Source organism: Caretta caretta, chromosome 7 (assembly GCF_965140235.1).
Source record: "Caretta caretta isolate rCarCar2 chromosome 7, rCarCar1.hap1, whole genome shotgun sequence".
Classification (NCBI taxonomy): domain Eukaryota; kingdom Metazoa; phylum Chordata; order Testudines; family Cheloniidae; genus Caretta; species Caretta caretta.
In genome coordinates, this window is record NC_134212.1 from 124,100,064 (window position 1) to 124,119,096 (window position 19,033).

The 19,033-nt window shown below is 48.2% G+C and overlaps 1 protein-coding gene across 1 annotated transcript in view; it reads right to left on the minus strand.

Moving 5' to 3' along the window:
• Positions 1 to 19,033, minus strand: part of FBXW4 (F-box and WD repeat domain containing 4) — a 93,752-nt gene that overhangs the window by 23,538 nt on the left and 51,181 nt on the right.

Consider the following 19,033-nt stretch of genomic DNA (forward strand, 5'->3'; position numbering starts at 1 on the left):
GCTACTTTAACAAACTAATTAGTTCATCTTCAGCCTTCTGTGAGGTAGGCAAGCGTTATTATCCCCATGTTAGAGAAAGGGAAATGGAGGCACGGAGAAGGGAAAATGACTCGCCCAAGTCACCAAGCAAGTCTGGGGTAGAGCTGGATTGGAACCCAGGATTCTCTATCTTCTCGCTCTCTGTTTCAGCTGAAAGACCAGCCTTCCCCTGGCCATAAACTAGCACCCACCAAATATATTACCAGGAAGGGGTGGGGACCCGGCACACACTCCAGCAGTTACAGGAGGTCGGGGAACGCCTCTTTAAAGTAACTGATGGTGGCCACCATGTCACTTTAACGTAGAAAAATCAGCACTGCATTTGTTTTTCAGACGTGATCCAATATCACATGCTCTTGGACTGATACACTCAAGGACCAGGTTCCCTGCCCCATGCCAACCCTCACCGCCAGTTCCTTACAGAATAGCCAGGATTAGAATGGAAATACTATGTTAGAATGTTAGAATGGAAATACTGAAATACTCTGTTAAGTACAGAGCGGCACAAAAGAGTCACTTCAACAACTCTGCAATTTACCGCCAATTTCGTAGGCAGCATTTTGGTCAATGAAGCCTAGAACTACAAAGCTAGGTGTTGGGTTTTGTCTTTCCCCCCCCTTTAACGTAATCCATTAATAACTACTAAAGCCAATTACTGTGGTTAGAAACATAATAGCAGCTCGGGAACCAGTCAAGCGGGCAATTGGGTTCTTGAGATTTTTTCCTTTAAAAAAAAACAAAAAAAAACACACAAACAAGAGAAGCCCCTTGCTTTGCAGACACAGAAGGTATGCAACAAGCCCCTTTGACCATGGCCACAGGTCTAAATTAGCATGGAGGTAAATCAATAGGAAGGGAAAGGTGGGAGGAACCGCAAGCTCTAATCCCTGCCATTCTGACAGCCAACCAGCCTGTGGTAGGGATTAGGGAGCTCTCACTGGTCCTCTTCTCCTTACTCCAAGTTGTCCCAACTCTCTAAAGCATCATCTAAAGAGAGCTGCACACTGTTGCTCCCCTGCCCGAAACCTGCAGCTTTCCCACTCTCCTGGGCCGTTCCACTCTAGTGCTCTCATACTGGATTGCAGCCAGAGGCTCCCCTACCCTTGCAGGGGCTTCCAATGTTCAGAGAGACTTCAATACCCGCCAGCCTAGAAGGACACAACCAGATTAACAACCGTTGCAGAAAAGTCTCAGCTGCAAACAGCAGGGGGATGAGATTTCCCCCATGGGCGGCAGTGTGGTTGGGGGACTGTCATTGCAAAGATTAAAGAGGAGGATCGATATGGTGTCAATGGGACCAGTGGAGGAAGCAGACCCTGTAAATGACTGCTAGAGGCCAAAGAGTGAATGGAGCTCATGCAGATCTTCAGTAATGTCGGGCAAACCACTGCCCTTGCCCCGCTGAACCCGGTCTATAGATAGAGGCCTTCAAGCTTGTTAGTCCGGCTCCCTTCATCAAAACTAACTGTGCTCCAGGTGAAAGTGCAACATTGCAGCCAATGAAGTTCAATAATTTGATAAATACAAAGCAATGGATATTGGGAGGAAAAATTTAAGCTACTCAGATATCTAACAGGGTTCTAAATTAACTATCAGTTCAGGAAAGGGACCCGAGGGTCACTGAAGAGAGACAAAAATGACCAAGGGCTGGAAAAAGTCTGAAAAGATGGGGATTGTTAGATTAGAGAGGAGATATTAAGAGAAGACATGATATCCTCTCTAGAAATGCCGTGTCTAGAGAAAATACATGGGGAACTTGTGTTCTCCCTGTCACACAACATAAGAACAAGGCAAAGGGGGCATTCAATGATATTAAAAAGAGGGGAAATTCTAAACTGATCAAAGGAAATATCTTTTTCTACACAACACATAATTAGACTGTGGCATTCACTGCCCCAGGGAGCTGTTGAGGACAAGGCCTGAACAAGATTCAGTAGCGATGGACATTTATGTGAATAATCAAGAATATCCAGAGTTATATTTATAAGAATTTTGCAAGGGAGCTAAAGCCTTCATGTTTCAGGGCTTAAGCCCATCTCTACCTACAGAAAAGAGGTGAGACTTAACATGGGGGCAGATTACCCCACATCGGCTGTTGCAGGAGGCTTACATCTTCTCTTGGAGCACCTAGATCTGGCCCCTATCAAAGGCATGACACTGGACTAGATGAACCTGGGATCTGATCCAGTCTGGCAATTCCTACACTCTACTTAAACACAAACCCAGACATTCAGACGGGCTTTCCAACAGAAATGGTGCCTCTCAGGATGTTCCTCTTTCACAGGACTGTGGAAGTGTCAATGGGGAAGACTCTTCAGTCCCACCCAAAGTGCTCCCTCCAGAACTGCGAGATGAGTGATGCTGTCAGGCACTCGTGTTCACGTCGTAACCGCCTAGTAGGGCCCACGGGCCAGCAGTGACTGCATTTCCATTTCTGCAAATGCCATTTCTGGATGGGAGAGTTGGGGACTTCACTTGGCATTTGTTCCCAATTATTTCACAAGCTGCACACCCCACCTGCTTTCCAATGGCTAAAGCAAGGAGCTTCTTTAGACTTATGAAGATTTTTGTATTTAACACGGAACACTCTGGATGGAAAGAAAATTCAGGTCCCCTCAAAAGCCCAGTCCATCTCCAGCTACAAACCCTACCTACCACAGAGTTCGCATTTCATGGGAGATCACCCACTCCACAAAAGGGAGAGTATTCTGATGCTACCTCTGGAGGAGATGCAAAACGTCTCACGGATTTGTGGTCATTAAAGATCCAATAACATTTTTGGCAATAGTTGGAGTATCTTGGCTAAATTCCAGTGGGGGCAAATCCATTCTGCCTCTTTAAACTCCCCCTGCAGTTTCAAATAATCACAGTCTCTCTGTCTTTACTTCCTCTCCTAACCTGCTGTGTTGACTGGCCAGAGATGGCTACATTTCAAAGGTAGGGGAAGCGATTCCAGCACAGACAGTTTGCAAAGCTCTTGGGATCAGTCATGGATACAAAGGCGGAAGACCCCTTTGCTGATCCATACCTTCTCCCCTGGCAAAGTAAAGGCTTGCAGGATCAACTCCAGTTGAGCTGGATACGCAGGCTACATGAAGACCTTCAACAGCCTCAGGTGAAAACCCCCTTTTTAGCATCCAACCTGACAGCATATTGATCCTTCTTTTCTAACACTCCATCGTGCCCCGGGCTTATGCCCTTCCCCTGTACTGTACACAGATTGCTTCCCCAGCCCCATTCTACTCTGGAGGTATCTGGATTCCAGAATCCAGTTGACGCGTGCAAGCTCCTTTTCTTTCCTTCTCCCCCTCCCTCTGGAATTGGACCTCGTTGTTCCATTTTGGAGAGGATTGTATACGGAGAACCATCAAACCAGGAAACAAAGGAGTTATTGCTCCCCAGAGCCCGGCAGCTGGGAACGGGGAGGGTCAGGAAGGGAGATGTAGGCAGATTGCGACACAGAGACAGGGGGCGGGGATGGGACAAACGAAAGGTGAATAAGAGGCATATGGGGAGGAAGAGAGTCCAGAGAGAAGGGGAGTGAGAGTCTCAGAGAAGAGGAGAGAACGCGGGAGAGGCTCTCGGTGTTGCAATGCTAACCGCACAGGTCTGCGGGTTGTAGCCTTTGGATCAGCACTGCCACGCTTTGGCAAGGGAGGCCACCGGAGCTGTCAAATCCTTCACCAATGTGCCCATCAATTGTATTCAGCTCTCCCCGACCGGCACTGGCATTTTAATTACTGTTGGGTAAACTAATTTGTACAAATGAAGGCAACTTTGCCTAATAGAATATGCAAGCTCTCTGACCTCTGACCGGCAATGACACAAGATACAAAGGAGGCAGAGGAAGGCTTTTTATCGGAGCCTTATTACTCTCTATTACTCCAATTAGTCAAGCTCCAGTGCTCCTAATTGGGGGAAAAAATTGCAATTAAATCAATTTTTGATGGGCTGAAAGTGGGTTACCGAACCGCCCTGCCTGTGAAACACTGATATTATAGCACCAAAGGTCAAAGTCTTTGTCGGCACCTGTGGGGCCCCTGCCTTCCCACCCCCTTCCCCCAAACCACTCGACGCTCCCCCCTCCGCACAGCCTGCTAAGCCTTAGCGAATCATTAGAACATGTCATGTCTGATCGCTGCTGCTGCCACTAGCCGACTAACCTAATCAGTTGACATCATTATGGAAGGCAACTCCTAAAGCATGAATATAGTGCTAAGGTCACACAAACTCGGTGCAGCCCCTGCTGAAGAGCTGGGGAGGGCGAAGAAGGGAGGGGAGGTTGGGAGAAGCAGCTGCAACAGTAACAACATTGTGAAAGATGGGAGGCGAGGAAAGAGGAGGGGGGGAAATCTGCATAGGAGATTCCAGCACCTTGAAGCATGAGGCTTTTCCAACAGGACGGACGCACACAAAAGGGAGACATGCAGACTGGCCCGGGAGAGAGGAGGCTGCTTTCTCTCAATGTCACTCACCGACACAGCAGCCTTTAATTTTATTGATTAACTCTGGCTTTCCCGCTCCATGTGGAAGGGCGTGCAGCAGGAGTCCGACAGCGGTGACTGTGTCAGATGGACACCATAGCGGGGGCTCTCGATTTCTCACCCAACAGTAAGCACTGCACTGGTTGTAGGCCGCAGCACCCATTTAGAAATCTACAGCTGAATTCAATCCGGACATTTGCATGTCCAGACTGGACTGTTATTAAAAGGTCATCCCCGTGCGCCGCGCAGCACTGGTGTGTTACTGTAGGGTGGGTCTCGAGTGCTGAGCTGCAAGTGCTAAGTGCTTAGCACTCGTGCGTTCTCGATGCAGATCTCATTGCAGGCTTGCAGCTTAGCCCTCGTGATCCACCCTACAGTAACACTGGTGCATCGCGTGTGTTACGGCAGGGTTGATTTTGAAGGCAGGGTTCTGCACGCTAGTGTCATGTGGTCAGACTACTCAGGAGAGCTGGGCTGCACATCGTGCATTACTGTAGAGTTGCTGGTCGCCTGACACCAATTTATTTAAACTGCAGTGATATACAAGAGGTCAGACTACATGATCTGGTGGTCCCTTCTGGTCCTAAATGCTGTGACTCAGTGGCTCTTGCAGAACACAGCTTCCCATCTTCTCCACGGTTTAGGGCACACTTTGCATAATCCAGCACATGCTCTAGTCCCTCCAGTGGCTCCCAGTCCCCTTCCACTGTCAGTTTAAGGCCTTGGTCTAATCTTCTAAGCCAATGATACATCAGGTCTCAGCTACAGTGCAGACTGCATCCCTAGCGATGAACTGCAGGTCTTAGGACACTTGTGGCCCTCTAGGACAATGCAGATCATAAAACCCCAAATGAAGGGTGTAAGAATAGAGGACAAGCCAAGCCAAGCCAAGCATCCAGCTGTGGAGAGCTTCCATAGGACACTGCACAAGTCCAGGGCCCAACCACTGTAAAGTCTTCCACTTTGATGACGCTTTTCCTCCATGACCAGGACAACATTCACAACCAACACTCCCCAACTTCTCCAAAGCCCAACCTACTCCAACCAGAGCTTTCTAAAGTCGCCAGAGAGTCCTAAAAGGGCACTAGAGCAGCGGTTCTCAAACTGTGGGTCATGACTCCATTTTGATGAGGTCACCAGAGCAGAAAGCCCCAGCCCGGCTGAAAGGCCCAAGCCCAGAGGCCCCTGAGCGGGGCTGAAGGCCCGAGCCCCAAGCCCAGCAGGGCTGAAGGTAGAGCATCACAATTTTTTCTGGGGGGGGGAGGGTCACGATTTTTTTTTTTAATCCAAATGGGGTCACCAACACAAAAAGTTTGAAAAACACAACATTTGCTATTGCCAGTCTAACCAACACAGAAGGCGCCCAAAATGACAATAGAGAATACGTACTAGATACAAACTGTTCAGAGAAAAGAGACAAGCATGTGCTTTGGGGAGAAAAAACACAGTTTTCAGAAAAATAAATTGAAAGACTAAATTAAAGTCAATCCTGAGCCCTTCTGATGGCCATCAAGCCCACAAATCTCTCTCTATAGCACTGCTAACATGCCCATCACCTTACGCTCTGGGTCTCAAAGTCTACAAAGTCCCCTTAATCAGTAAGGAACTAACTGAAATATATTCAACAGAGAAATAAAGGCAAAATTTAATGAAATCCTCTAGCATAGAGAATGGCCAAGTTACTAAGCCAAAGGTGACGGCATTGAGACAAGTGGGTACTTCCCTTATCATTCACTATGAAAGGAAATAGAAAAGGAGTACTTGTGGCACCTTAGAGACTAACCAATTTATTTGAGCATAAGCTTTCGTGAGCTACAGCTCACGAAAGCTTATGCTCAAATAAATTGGTTAGTCTCTAAGGTGCCACAAGTACTCCTTTTCTTTTTGCGAATACAGACTAATACGGCTGTTACTCTGAAACCTATGAAAGGAAATGTATCCTTCAGGCTCTCCTCTGGTGCCCGCTCAAGTCAATGAGTGTTTTTTTCCCATTAAATACAGAAGCAGGACAGCAGGTGAACAGGCCCTGAGCAGTCCTCCTGCTTCCAACAAGATGACCTCACGGGAAGCGTGGAAAGGTGCAGCAGCAAATGAAAAGAACATGTTCATCCTTTGGCCTTGATTCTCCGCACCCGCTGTGCTATGCTCAGACACAGCGAGTTTCCCTGCACAGGAGGGAGCCTCCACCAGCCATCTCTGGCCATGTTAAGGCCACTTTGTGCGGCATAACTAGCCCAGGTGGTCTTAGTGGACCAGAGAATCATTAGCATTGGGAACTCTCACGAAGGTCCAACAATGGGAAGCTGTACTGAAAGCTTGGCAGCAGTTAGTGGGCCCAGTTACCCCTCTATGGAAGGAAACGGAACAGAAGCTTGTTTAGGACAAGAAAAACAGGAATGAAAATGCTGGACGAGTTAACGGCACATGACAGAACTGGCCAGAACTTGGAATAGGACAGCACCTGCCTGCCTGCACAACTTCCCTCACTGCTCTGCCAATGCACCTCCGGTTTCAACAACAGCAGCCCCTGCTTCACAGAGTTGGGTTCCCCACAATGTGCGGCCAGCGCACCTCAGTCGGGGTCCACATCACTCACTCATTCCAGTGCTGGGGCCCCAAGCTCAGCTCCACCCACCCACCTCAAACTCAGCCTGCTAGCCCCCCCTTGGTATTCCAGTTCTGGGCCTCCAGGACAGCCCAATTCTCTTCTTTCGTTTTAATTTGTTTGGCAACGTACTTCTACGTTATTTATCACCAAAGGGTGGTGGCAGCTCAAGATGAACGGCCCGACTGGTCCCATGAATGGAACGGTGGACGCTGGGCATGTTAGAAGTTGCTCCCTTAAGCCCTACGCAAACGTCACAGTATTTCCACAGCCAGCCAGCCAGCTTGGGGTTGAATCGCGCTCCCCGACATGCATCATAAATTGCACACAGAGAAGCTACAGAAGAGCACTGCCCAGTCGCAGTCCAGGACTCTCAGCGTAAAGAAGAACCAAAGCATGTGCGAGGATACCCAGTGAGCGCTCAAAATTTACAGCCTCTTCTCCCCACACGAGGAAATGCTGCACTCTGGCAGAGAGCACTGAAGACACAGGCATGGAGAGACGGGCTAATAATTCATGCTGCGTTCTGCCCCACGCGCCAGGCTGGAAAGCTGGTCCCCAGGACGCGGGCATTTGCATTTCGCACTGAGAAGTACATTGTGGAGATGCTGGAAAAGCCATAACCTGGAGGTCTGAGCTGGAACAGAGAAGCCTCACATTCAAGGTTGAACTCAAGTCCATTCAAGAAATGAAACCCTTGCTTCATTGTTTAATGCAGACGGAGTTTGTCGTCTTGACCTTTCCATGCCTCCTTTTCTTCTCTTTCACTGTCTGAGTCGCTCTCTTGGTCACTAGCTCCCACCATTTTGTCCCTCTCCGGGTCTCCATTCCTCATCAAATTTTCAGAGAGCTATGGACAGGAGGGCCAGAAGAATCTCCACATAGCCCATTTGCTCTGGCCCCCAGCACTGCGAAGGACAGGATCCTAATGCTATTCCTATGTGCCGATTCACAGAACCCCAAATACCTCCAGCCTCAGGGCCTCAACTGTCTCCAGCAATAATTCATCCCTGTGCTGCATCATTTTCCTACTGCTCCATTTTCCTTCGGTCTGTGCCTGAATGCTCCCAACTTCTGGCTTCAGGCCACGGCTCTTTAATTCACCATCCACCATGCTAAGCCTGTTCCTGCATGGCTCGCTGTATCTGGGAGCACCATTCACAGGGAGAAAACAGACGTTTGGCTCTGTAGCCTGCAAGAAGCAAGTCAGCCAGCATAATTCCTATTGGACCGCAGCAGCCACCAGGTGCTACTCAAGGCCTCTCTCCACAATATGGAAGCCCCTTACATGTGGCTACTGAGCCATAAAGCCACTACCCTTACTGCCTGGAGGTCTCTCCCCAGCAATCTCCTCTCCCCAGGAAGGGATCAATCCATGTATGAGGACTAGAGTAGGAGTCCAACGACAGGTGGCCACTTGATTTTATTTTTCGCAAGGGCAAACTTCAGTTGTTTGCATTTATTGTATTCCTTTCCCCCTCACACTCCCGGACGGCATGTGACTTTTTAGATAGTAAAGTTCAGGGAAGGACCACATTTGGACAGCACCCAGACAACGGGGACCGGACCTATTCATCTGGGAGCTCTTTCAAATGAATATCTAGACAGTGCTCTTCACTCTGCTATCTCCACGATTTAGAATGTCTGCAAGAACTCCATTAGTAGGATCTGCCCACACTAATCCTGCTTCTAGCCAGCAACAGTTACTTAAATTCATACATCAGAACTATATTAAAGGGAAAGTTTATCATAAGTGTATACAAAGTCTGACATAACTACTTTTCATATAAAAAGAAAAGGAGGACTTGTGGCACCTTAGAGACTAACAAATTTATTTGAGCATAAACTTTCGTGAACTACAGCTCACTTCATCGGATGCAACTTTTCATATGTGGCTTGAAGATCTTGCACAGCCTCGCCTGATAGTTAATGGCTGTTTTGTACAGAATATATGTACTCCTATGGCATCTCCAGCATCCCATCCTCAGCCACAATCCCACAAAGTCTTCTCCAGTCCTAATTTAAGCCCTTTCTCTCATAGTTTTAAGAAGTGGCAAATATCCACTAGGCAGGATATCCAATTCCACTTCATCCCACACCCACTTCCTTCCTCTCCATCTTCTTGGCCTTAGAGAACAATGGGCTGCTGAAGGAAGCTCCACCATGATGGCTGCCATCCCCACTGTCCCCGGCACCCAAGACCTGCATCATCCTGATCCCGAGAGACATTCTAACCAAAGCAGGCCAGGTAGAGGGACCCAGATGACATCACTACCTCTACTGATTCATTCCAGCTGAATCCCAAACACAATGGGGGATGTGAGACTGTGTCTCTTCCCACCACCACCCCGCACCTTCCCTCTGACGAGAGTCCTTTTCCTTCCCTATCTTATTTCTTCTCTTTCCCATCCCTCTCATTTTGCGTTCTGTGTCATAAGTGTCTGGCTTAACCAACCAAGACCGCTTATTTTGCAACACTGCTGTGAGCCTGTGATCAGAAAGGCAACTAAAACCAATGTCCTAAACAGCCCAATGCTGGTACAAGTTTGCCAGGTCTCGGAGTAGCTGATCAGACTGGGCCAGTGTTTCTCCAGCAGTGAGGTTGCAAGTGAGGGTCAACACTAGAGCCAGAAGCTGCATTTTCCACCTTTGCTGTTCTTTTCTGTGTGTGCGCACGCATGTCTGTCTGTCTGTCTTCTAGGAAACTGAATCAGACTAACAGCCGCCACAACAGCTCCAGCTGAATGCAACTAACTTCTTCTCTTTTCCCCAAAAAGGACAATTACCATCTTTGATACCACCTGCGAGACTGTCAAACAAGGGGCTCAGTGGTTTGAGCACTGGCCTGCTAAACCCAGGGTTGTGAGTTCAATCCTTGAGGGGGCCATTTAGGGATCTGGGGCAAAAATTGGGGATTGGTCCTGCTTTGAGCAGGGGGTTGGACTAGATGACCTCCTGAGGTCCCTTCCAACCCAGATATTCTATGATTCTATGAAGGGGGGTTTTCCTTCTAAAAATTCTCTCCAGCCAAAGGGGAAGGGGATGTTGAAATAAAAGCCTTCATTAGCATTTCAAATGCTTTAATTTTTTTTCCTCTTCTTTTCTGCATCTTTAACAAAAGATTTAAAAGGGATTTGTAATGCTGTGTTTGCCATGGTCCTACGCAGACTGAGGTCTCTGTGTACCAAAGCCTGAACCTGGTTTAAAGCTGTTTAATGTTGGACGGTGACTTGGTTATGTTAACACCTTTGGTCCATATATTCCAACTATATTAATACAAAATTATTATAAAATATTAATACAAAAGGTAACCCTCTCGTTACCTGTTAGGTTCATTCCCCCTGGGGCACCTGCCATTGGCCACTGTCAGTAGACAGGATGCTGGGCTGGATGGACCTTTGATCTGACCCAGTCTGGCCGTTCTTATGTAAAAGGTCAGCGCATTTTCAAGATTTTGCCAACACTTAATATATCTCCACACAAATGCCATGTCATTGGAGTTACGACTGATGACGTATCAGTATCTGATATGTTAAAACCACCTTACAAGACCGCTGTCGTTCTCAGATAACCTACAAGACTGAATTTCTTGGGTTCCTAGAGTTAACATTAAACTGAAAAGAAACCTAAACATATGGAAGTAGGGAAATGAAGGGCCAGGGATGGCATGCAAATAACCTTAACTCTGCTCTGTAACAAGGCAGTGGAAAAACAAAGCAACAGAGGTATAACAGCTTCCCTGCATCCACTAGAGTGCTTCATCCTCTCCACCTGTGTGCACTGTCCACAGAGTCATTTGAATAACCTCCCAGTAGGTAAATCCCACACTGAAGGCCACTCTCCAGTCGTCAGCATGGTGCCACGTGTCACCAGACACACAGGCATCGGTAAAGGCAGGGTTAGTGGACCCACATCCAGACAGAAACCTCAGCCCCAAGCGAGCAGGCAACCTGAATTAAATTATTTCAGTGCAGTTCTAACGAATTTCCTAAGGGTGGTATTTTTAAAAGATAAAACTAAGAGTAGCCAAATTCCATCACGCAACACTATGTGCTGAACGGCAGCAGAATGAGCACCCTAGCCAAGGTGCGCAGAAATTACTTGTTCCATATGCACTGCCCAGCATTGCATGGGGTGAGGCAGGGTTCCTCCAGACCACTGCATATCTCCTACAGATCCCAAAGCGCTTAGCCCCTGACGCCCACCACAGCCACCCACTCCCCTCCTCCTCCGGGGCTCAGCCCCCAACATCCCCCTCGCCCCTTCCGCCCAGGGCTCAGCTCCCAATGCCCACCGCACCCACCCGCTCTCCTCCTCCTCTGGGGCTCAACCCCCGACACCCACCACACCCACCCACTCTCCTGCCCCGACACCCACCACAAACACACTCACCCACTTTCCTTGGGGCTCAGCCCCCCACGCCCACCACACCCACCCGCTCTCCTGCCCCCTTGGGGCTCAGCCTCTGACACCCAACACAAACACACTCACCTGCTTCCCCTGGGCTCAGACCCCAATACCCACCATGCCCACCCGCTCTCCTCCCCCCCTTGGAGCTCAGCCCCCAATGCCCACCGCGCGCACAAACACACACCCCTCCCCCAGGGCGCAACCCTTGACGCCCATCACGCACCCACAGTCTCCAGTGGCTCCCCACTGGCTAAGCACTGTTGCCCTCTCCTCACACACTGCATCTCCGACAGCACCCTGAGCCCCCCTCCGCCCCCGATGGATCCCAGGGCTCAGCGCCCGGTGCCCACACACACAGCCGTACAAAGAGGCTCTGAATTACATCATTTGAGTTTCCCAAGCCTGCCCAGGTGTAAAGCTCCAGTGATTCCTTTTTCTTTATTTACTTGTCATTTTCCCTCTCCTCCCTGCCTGCCCCCCCAGGCCCGTTCAGGCCACACAATGAGCTGAGAGATTGGGGTATGCATTGAGAGACAGAACCAGAGCTTGCAGCCGAGGTCCCCCTCATGAGAAAAGGAAAAAAAAAGGGGGGGGGGGGGGAGGGGGACAAATTCTAAAAAGCCGTTTCTAACACCCCCATCCCCTCCCCTGAAATGATTTCCATTAATTGCCTGGTGGGAATGACTTATTTGGGTGGGGGGGGGTTCTCCCTCCACCCCTAATTGGTTTATTGAAGTTTAACAGGGCTTTCACCTGGAGAAGCTGGTAATTATTCCCTTCACTTCGCACTCATACCTGTAGCTTCACACTTAGCCCCGGACTCGCTCGGCAGGGAGGGTTTTGTTCCATCTAACTGCAGGCCCCAAACAAATGGCCCCAGCAGCGGGAGAACGAAGCAAAGTGGTAATTTCCAGCCCGGCATAATTAGCCACGGTCCTTTCAGCCATGGCTGCTGAATGGCAGGGTCCGCCGGGGAGGGTGCGCCCTGTGGGAATGGTGGGCTGGGGGCTGCGCTCAATAGGCAGACAAAAGCATTTTGGGGGATCCAGTCTGGTCCATGCTGGAGGAGGGGGTGGGAGTGGGTGGGCAGGCTGGCAGAGCAGTGACCCCTCAAACCATGGAGTTTACTCAGCCAAGGCCATACTGAACCCCCCCACACACACACGTACCCCTTCCCTGGCCTTTAGCATAGGCAGAAGCAGAGATCCCCACAACAGGGACAAAGGAAGAACTCCGAGAAGAGCCCACTGGGAAGGCATGGGGGTTAACAGTCCTACAGAGAGCCCTGTTGTGCGTACCCTCACTTCCAAGGGGCAGCGTTTCAATAGCTGACTGGACTGCAGAGGAGCCAGGCCTCTGAGGGATGGAGGAGAACACGGGTCCCATATAGGACAGTGATGATACACAGTCTGGGAATTAGTGACAACTCTCAACCAAAGAGTACCAAGGGACCGGGTGGCAGGCTGCTTGCATCCTCCAACTTCTGCCCCAGGATCCTTGGTTCCCATCTCCACTCCAGCTTTTCGCTTGGTATGGAGATGGAACTCAGGGAGATACTAAACATGGAATCCTACTGCCTTGTTTTTACTGAGACAAGGCGGTGAGGTAATGTCTTTTTTTGGACCAGCTTCTGGTGGTGAGAGAGAGACACAAGCTTTCAACCTCCGAAGAGCTCTTCTTCAGGGCTGGGAAATGCACTCTGAAGGTTCGTCTACCAGAGATAAAAGCCTGGCAGCAGAGCTGCAGCTGGCTCGGGTTATGGGACTCAGGCTCACCAGGCTCAGGCTGTGGGGCTAAAAATTGCTGCGTAGACATTCAGGCTTGAGACTTTCCACCCTTGCAAGGTCCCAGAGCTCGGGCTTCAGAACTAGCCTGGAAGTCCACCCAGCAACGAAAGAGCCCCGCAGCCCAAGTCAGTTGGCACAGGCTAGCCACAGGTCTTTCTTTGCTGTGTTGTGCAGGTCTCCTCAGAGAATAAGGACTGAGAGGTCAGAGATAGAGTGATCGCCTTGTGAAAGTGTTTGCCCACAGGTGACAGGGGGTTTTTGTTTTTTTATCATTTTTCTGTGAGAGCTCATTTGAGAGCATAGTGATTGTCTGGTTTCACCCACATAGTTGCTATTGGGGCATTTAGTGCACTGGATGAGGTACAACCATAGGCATATCTTGAAAGGTGTGTAGTTGGTGTGTTGATCATCATAGCAGTAGAGATACAGGGTTTGCATCTGCTGTTCTGGCAGGGTCTGGTGCCGCTTTGAGTCAGTGTCTCCTGGTCTCTGAGGAGCTTACTTCTGATGTAGTAAGCTTACTTCTGAGCTTGAAGAGATTGAGGGAGTTTTTTGAAGGTTGGATGGGGGAGTTCAGGATAATGTCTTTCAGGATGTCATCCCCATCGAGTATGGGTTGTAACTGTTTGATATCCCATGTGGGTTGCAGTGTGGGGTGGTAGGTGAGAATTAGGGATGTGCGGTCAGAGGTGGCTTTATTTCTGTTATTGAAGCAGGTTCTCTCAGGGTATTTGGGTAGCCCATTTCATGATGCGATCTACTTCTCTGGTGGTGTCCTTTTCTGGTGAAGGCAGTTTACGTGTGTATCCAGGACTTTCTCCTCAGACCATGTTCTGTGGCATCTGAGTGCCTAGCTGAAGACAACTGATTTCTTGGTGTGTTTGGAGTGGTTACTGGACCTGTGAAGGTAGGTGTGGCGATCCATGGGCTTCTTGTATATAGGTGTCCGTAGGGTTCCATTGCTGAAGCAGATTGTGGTGTCCAGGAAGCTGATGCTGGTGTGTGTGTGTGTGTTCTAGACAGAGTTTAATGTATGGGTGGCTGAAGTTGTGGGGGAAATCTGTGACGCAGTTTAGGTCGTCTGTCCACAGGATGAAAATACCATCGATTTTTCTCAGGTGTATCGTTGGCTTCATGACGCATCTGTCCAGAAATTCTTGCTCAAGGTGGCCAATGAAGAGGTTCGCATATTGGGGAGCCGTCCTAGTACCCATGGCTTGGACACACGGTTGGTTGTTGAATGTAAAATTATCATGGGTGAGGATGAAATGGATGAGTTTGAGGCGGAGAGCTGAAGGTTGTTCATTGTCTTGTAAATACTAGAGACAGGCAGCTATGCTGTCACGGTGAGGGATGTTGGTGTATAGAGAGGTGACTGACACCCATGGTGGCAAGGATGGTGTTCTGAAGGCGGTTGTTAATGGTGCAGAGTTTCTGGAGGAAGTCAGCTGTCCTGGAGGAAGCTGGCCCTTTGTGCAGTAAGTGGTTTGAGCGGCTGGTTTCTATGAGTCCCGGTATTCCTTCAGTCAGAGTGCTGTGGCCAGATATGATGGGTCTGCTGGGTTCCCTTGTCCGTGTCGCTTGGGGAGCACGTAGAAGGTTCCTGTGGTGGGCTCATGAGGGATGAGATTGTAGAGTTTCTTTCAGTGTTGTTTGGGGAAGGATTTGATGATATCCTTCAATTCCTGAATAAACTGTGGCATGGAGTCTTCTTTGCATTCTTCATAATAGGTGGTGTCAGAGAGCTCTCCGTTGGCCTCATTAATGTAGTAATCACTATGATGGTGCCCCTTTCGTCTGCTGGTTTGATCACCATCTGCTGATTGGATTTCAGATTTCTAGCTGCCCTCGCGGCTGTGGAGAGGTTGTGGTGGATGTGATGTTTGTTAAGGATTTCGCAGTCAATTTATTTCCTGAAGTAACTGACATAATAAAGAATGTTGTTTTTTCCATTGTGGGGTATCCAGTCAGATGATTCCTTCTTCTCATGGCTATCGCTGGGGACTGGCTATTGTGCGTGGTCATTGTTATGACAGGATTCTTTGAGGCAAAGTCCGTGGAACAATTCTTCCGGTTCTCCACATCTTAGTATGTCATCAGGGTCTGTGGTGGGGCTTTTTTACTGAGTCACTTTTCAGAGTGGCACCTCAATTATCTGGCCTTCGTTCCGCTGTTGGCTTCCTGTCCGGTGGGATCTAGATATTCCTAGAATTATAACTCATCAAAAACTATTTGAAACCAACACGCTGCAAAACAAACGTAGACAAGACAAATCACACGGCTTTCAGATGCATTCCTTCCCACCTCTGGTCCGCGATATGTCAAAACTTAGATTGACATGTATTTAAAATGTACCCATCACCATGGTATTTAGGCACCACTGTGGTTACCTAAGCTCCTCACTCAGCATTTTGTAGACCTGTAGTTATAGGAAAGTTAAAAAAAAAAAACACCACCTCAGAGCTGGTGATCCTAACAGATTCGCAAAACCTGTCTGTTTCTCTGGGATTTTGCTGCCTTTTCTGAGCAGCCCAAGAGAAGAAGCAGCACAATCTTGCTATATTATGAAGTTCTAAGGATCTAATCTAGCAGCCCTTGTGGTTCATGTCTTCCACTAGCAAGCAAAAGATGTCCCCATTTGAATGCTCACTCCCTGTCATGCAATGAGGACCACATACTCAGCCTGTAGGTGAAATGGGGCTCCTCACGTTTCATTGCAATGCTCAGTGGCTTACCCAGTGGTGAAAAGGGACGTCCAGAAGAGAGCTCCAGATCGCTATGACTCATCTGCACGGCGGTGGGCTGGGCATGTAGGGGGAAGGAGAGAGGTCTTCAGAGGAGGTCCCCAGAAATCAAAACATTTAGTAGCCAGGCAGGCAGGCAGATTGAACATCTTAGGCACTGTGTTTTGGTTTGGCTGGCCCCAGCAGCTCCCAATAACAAGGTTAGGTAGCACTGGTACTGTGCCCTGCACACAAACATGATGATTAGCAGTGGAATCCCACCAGCAAGCCAACCATTGGCTCCAGGGCACACAAAGCATCGAACATAAAAGTTTTACAAAAAACTCTTTTGTTACAGAACCTAATACCAGCCGGGTGGATTCTGCTAGGTTCCGTGGGCCCCCAGCTCTTCCTGAAAACTACATTCCCAGGATTGTTGTTCTTCAAAAATGTCAATGAAAGCAGGGTTTTAAAAAAAAATAATCTGCCATGACATTAAATGACCAAACACCCAGTCTTGTGCTAGGGACAGAGACTCAGGAAGTGAAAGTTACTATAAGCAGAGAGTGAAACTGACCAGCCTCGTTTCACTACCCAGGCCAAGCAAAGAGCCGAAAGCAAACCCGCCATCAACAGGGTACAGTGAATTATGCAGCCTTGCCTACTCTTGTGATCTTATCACAAATCTTGCAGTATCTGGCGTTTTCCTTAAATGCTTGGACTCGAGGGATTAAATGAAACTCTAAGCTTTAATTAAATAAAATTTAAGTTTCTATACCTTATGGTTGTGGAGATACACTTGTGTCATGTTTTTAAGCCTAACTGAAGGAGTCAGAAACCATAACACAAAGCAAACTCCCAGAGTGTATCATTTTTTAAAAAATCTCATGATTTTGTGAAAACTGGCATGATTTTTGAGTGCTTGGGGAGGGTGATGCTGATTGTTTAACATTCTCTTAGGTTTAGTAAGTGACAGTGTTACGAGTATGCAGTGTTGGTGTAGCCATGTCGGTCCCAGGATATGAGAGAGACAAGGTGGGTGAGGTAATATCTTTTATTGGACCAACTTCTGTTAGTGAGAGAGACGCTTTCGAGGTACAAAGTTTGTCTCACTCACCAACAGAAGCTGGTCCAGCGTTACTAGTAAAAGTTTGTTTGGGATTTTTTTGTTTTATTTTAACTATGCTATGACAACTGGTCAAAAGTTTTCCATTAAAACATGTTTGACAGAAAATGGCTTTTCAATCAAAAAAAAACCCAACAACTGGAAAGTCCTTGTTTTCATGTTTATAGGAACACCTAATAACCCCAAAACGTTCAGTTTAAAAATTTTAAAATAGTTTTTCAGTTGCAAAAACCACTTTATTTTTTTCAAACAAAACCCAAAAAATTTAAAGGGGAAGTGAAGTTTCGACCAAAAAAATTAGTTTGATGAAACTTTTCAACAATTTTCCAACCAGCTCAAGCAATCATCAGCCAGCCAGCAAACAGAACCACTGGGCAGTCATTTTTACTATACATAATGGGGACAGAGGCAGGAGACTGTACTAGCTCCAGGTCTACACAGAAATATTCGATCATTGATCATCGATTCCACATTTCACCCCCCACTCCATGATACTCACGTTATTCCCAGAGGAAGATTAAAAGAATCCCCCCCCCCCCCCCCCCCGCTGGATAAGCGAATTGGGCTCAAAGAAGGTCTTAAGAAGCAAAATGACTAGACAGGTTAAAGATAATAAGTGTGTGTGTGTGTAAACATACACACACACATCCCAGGACAACGAAGCATGGGGAAACAGGTGATCCTGTAGACAAGAGCAAAGCCTCATCTGTGTTCAGCTCAGCCACGAAATGACTGCTAAAGCCTTCCTGCTAGCGGCCCTGGCTTCCCTCTTCCATCTGTGCTATAGAGCTTAACACAGACACATTCAGGAGAGCCTCCTCCCACCAGCTCCCCAGCCTCTGGAAGGGATTGTCTAACGGTGTTTATAGTTTGTGAACTTTTTCTCCTTTCCCCAGTTGCTAAGCTAGAGGCAGAATCCTCTTCTCCAACTGCCTCGCAGGCTCCAGCACTTGCTCTCCATGCTCACTCCACCTGTGGAATTCCTCCTGACATGGGTGCAAGTTCTGCATGTAAGAAGAGCGCAGAATATGCAAGGGAGACCTGCAGCAGCGGTTGCAGAGAAGAACCATGCCCCACATCCAAAGATGGTCCACTGAGCTAACAAACAATCGAGGCACCAGCATACATATTAAACAACTCTGCCTGGGAAATGTTTGGGTCCGACACGGCTCCTGCTGAAGTCAATGGAAGTTTTGCAGTGGGCATCAGTGAAGCTAGGATCAGGCCCTTTACCTCTAACAACTGTCAGTGATACAAGTTGAGCGGTATGTGAACTACTGCAGATTAGCAGCATGGGCCCGGTTCAGAATGCCTCAGTAACTGCATCTGCAGTCACGTACTCGGGGTCACAAAGTGCTTTTACCTGGTTTCAGCGTATGGAAAATGGGGACTTCCCAGTGGCTTCTGTATTGCTACCAAATCTTGATCAAAGTTGGGGACCTCAAGGGGCCAACAGCTTTGATAACCACAACCCCACATGCTGCAGCCAGCAGCTTTCAGAGCCACGATCCTGAATGATGTGGTCTACGCTCTACTCCCACAGGTTACAAAGCCCTTCAGCTCTACTGCAGGTGAACTTCAAGTCAGAACTGACTTCTTATTTCTAAAAAGCATCCCCCACCCCAGGCTGTCATGGACATAAACAAACAATGTCAGGGTATAACCAGAGGGTTAATTCTGCTGCCTTTATGCTGAGCAGTGCCTTCACTACACACAGTCCCACTGAAATCAAGTCTGGGTGGCATAAGCGATCCCAACGCAAAGTAAAATAGGTGATTATTTCTGTAATGTTCAATGTCGTGGAGTAAGTCATTATAAAATGTAAGTGGCTTCTTAGCTTGCACATCCCTCGGATAAAG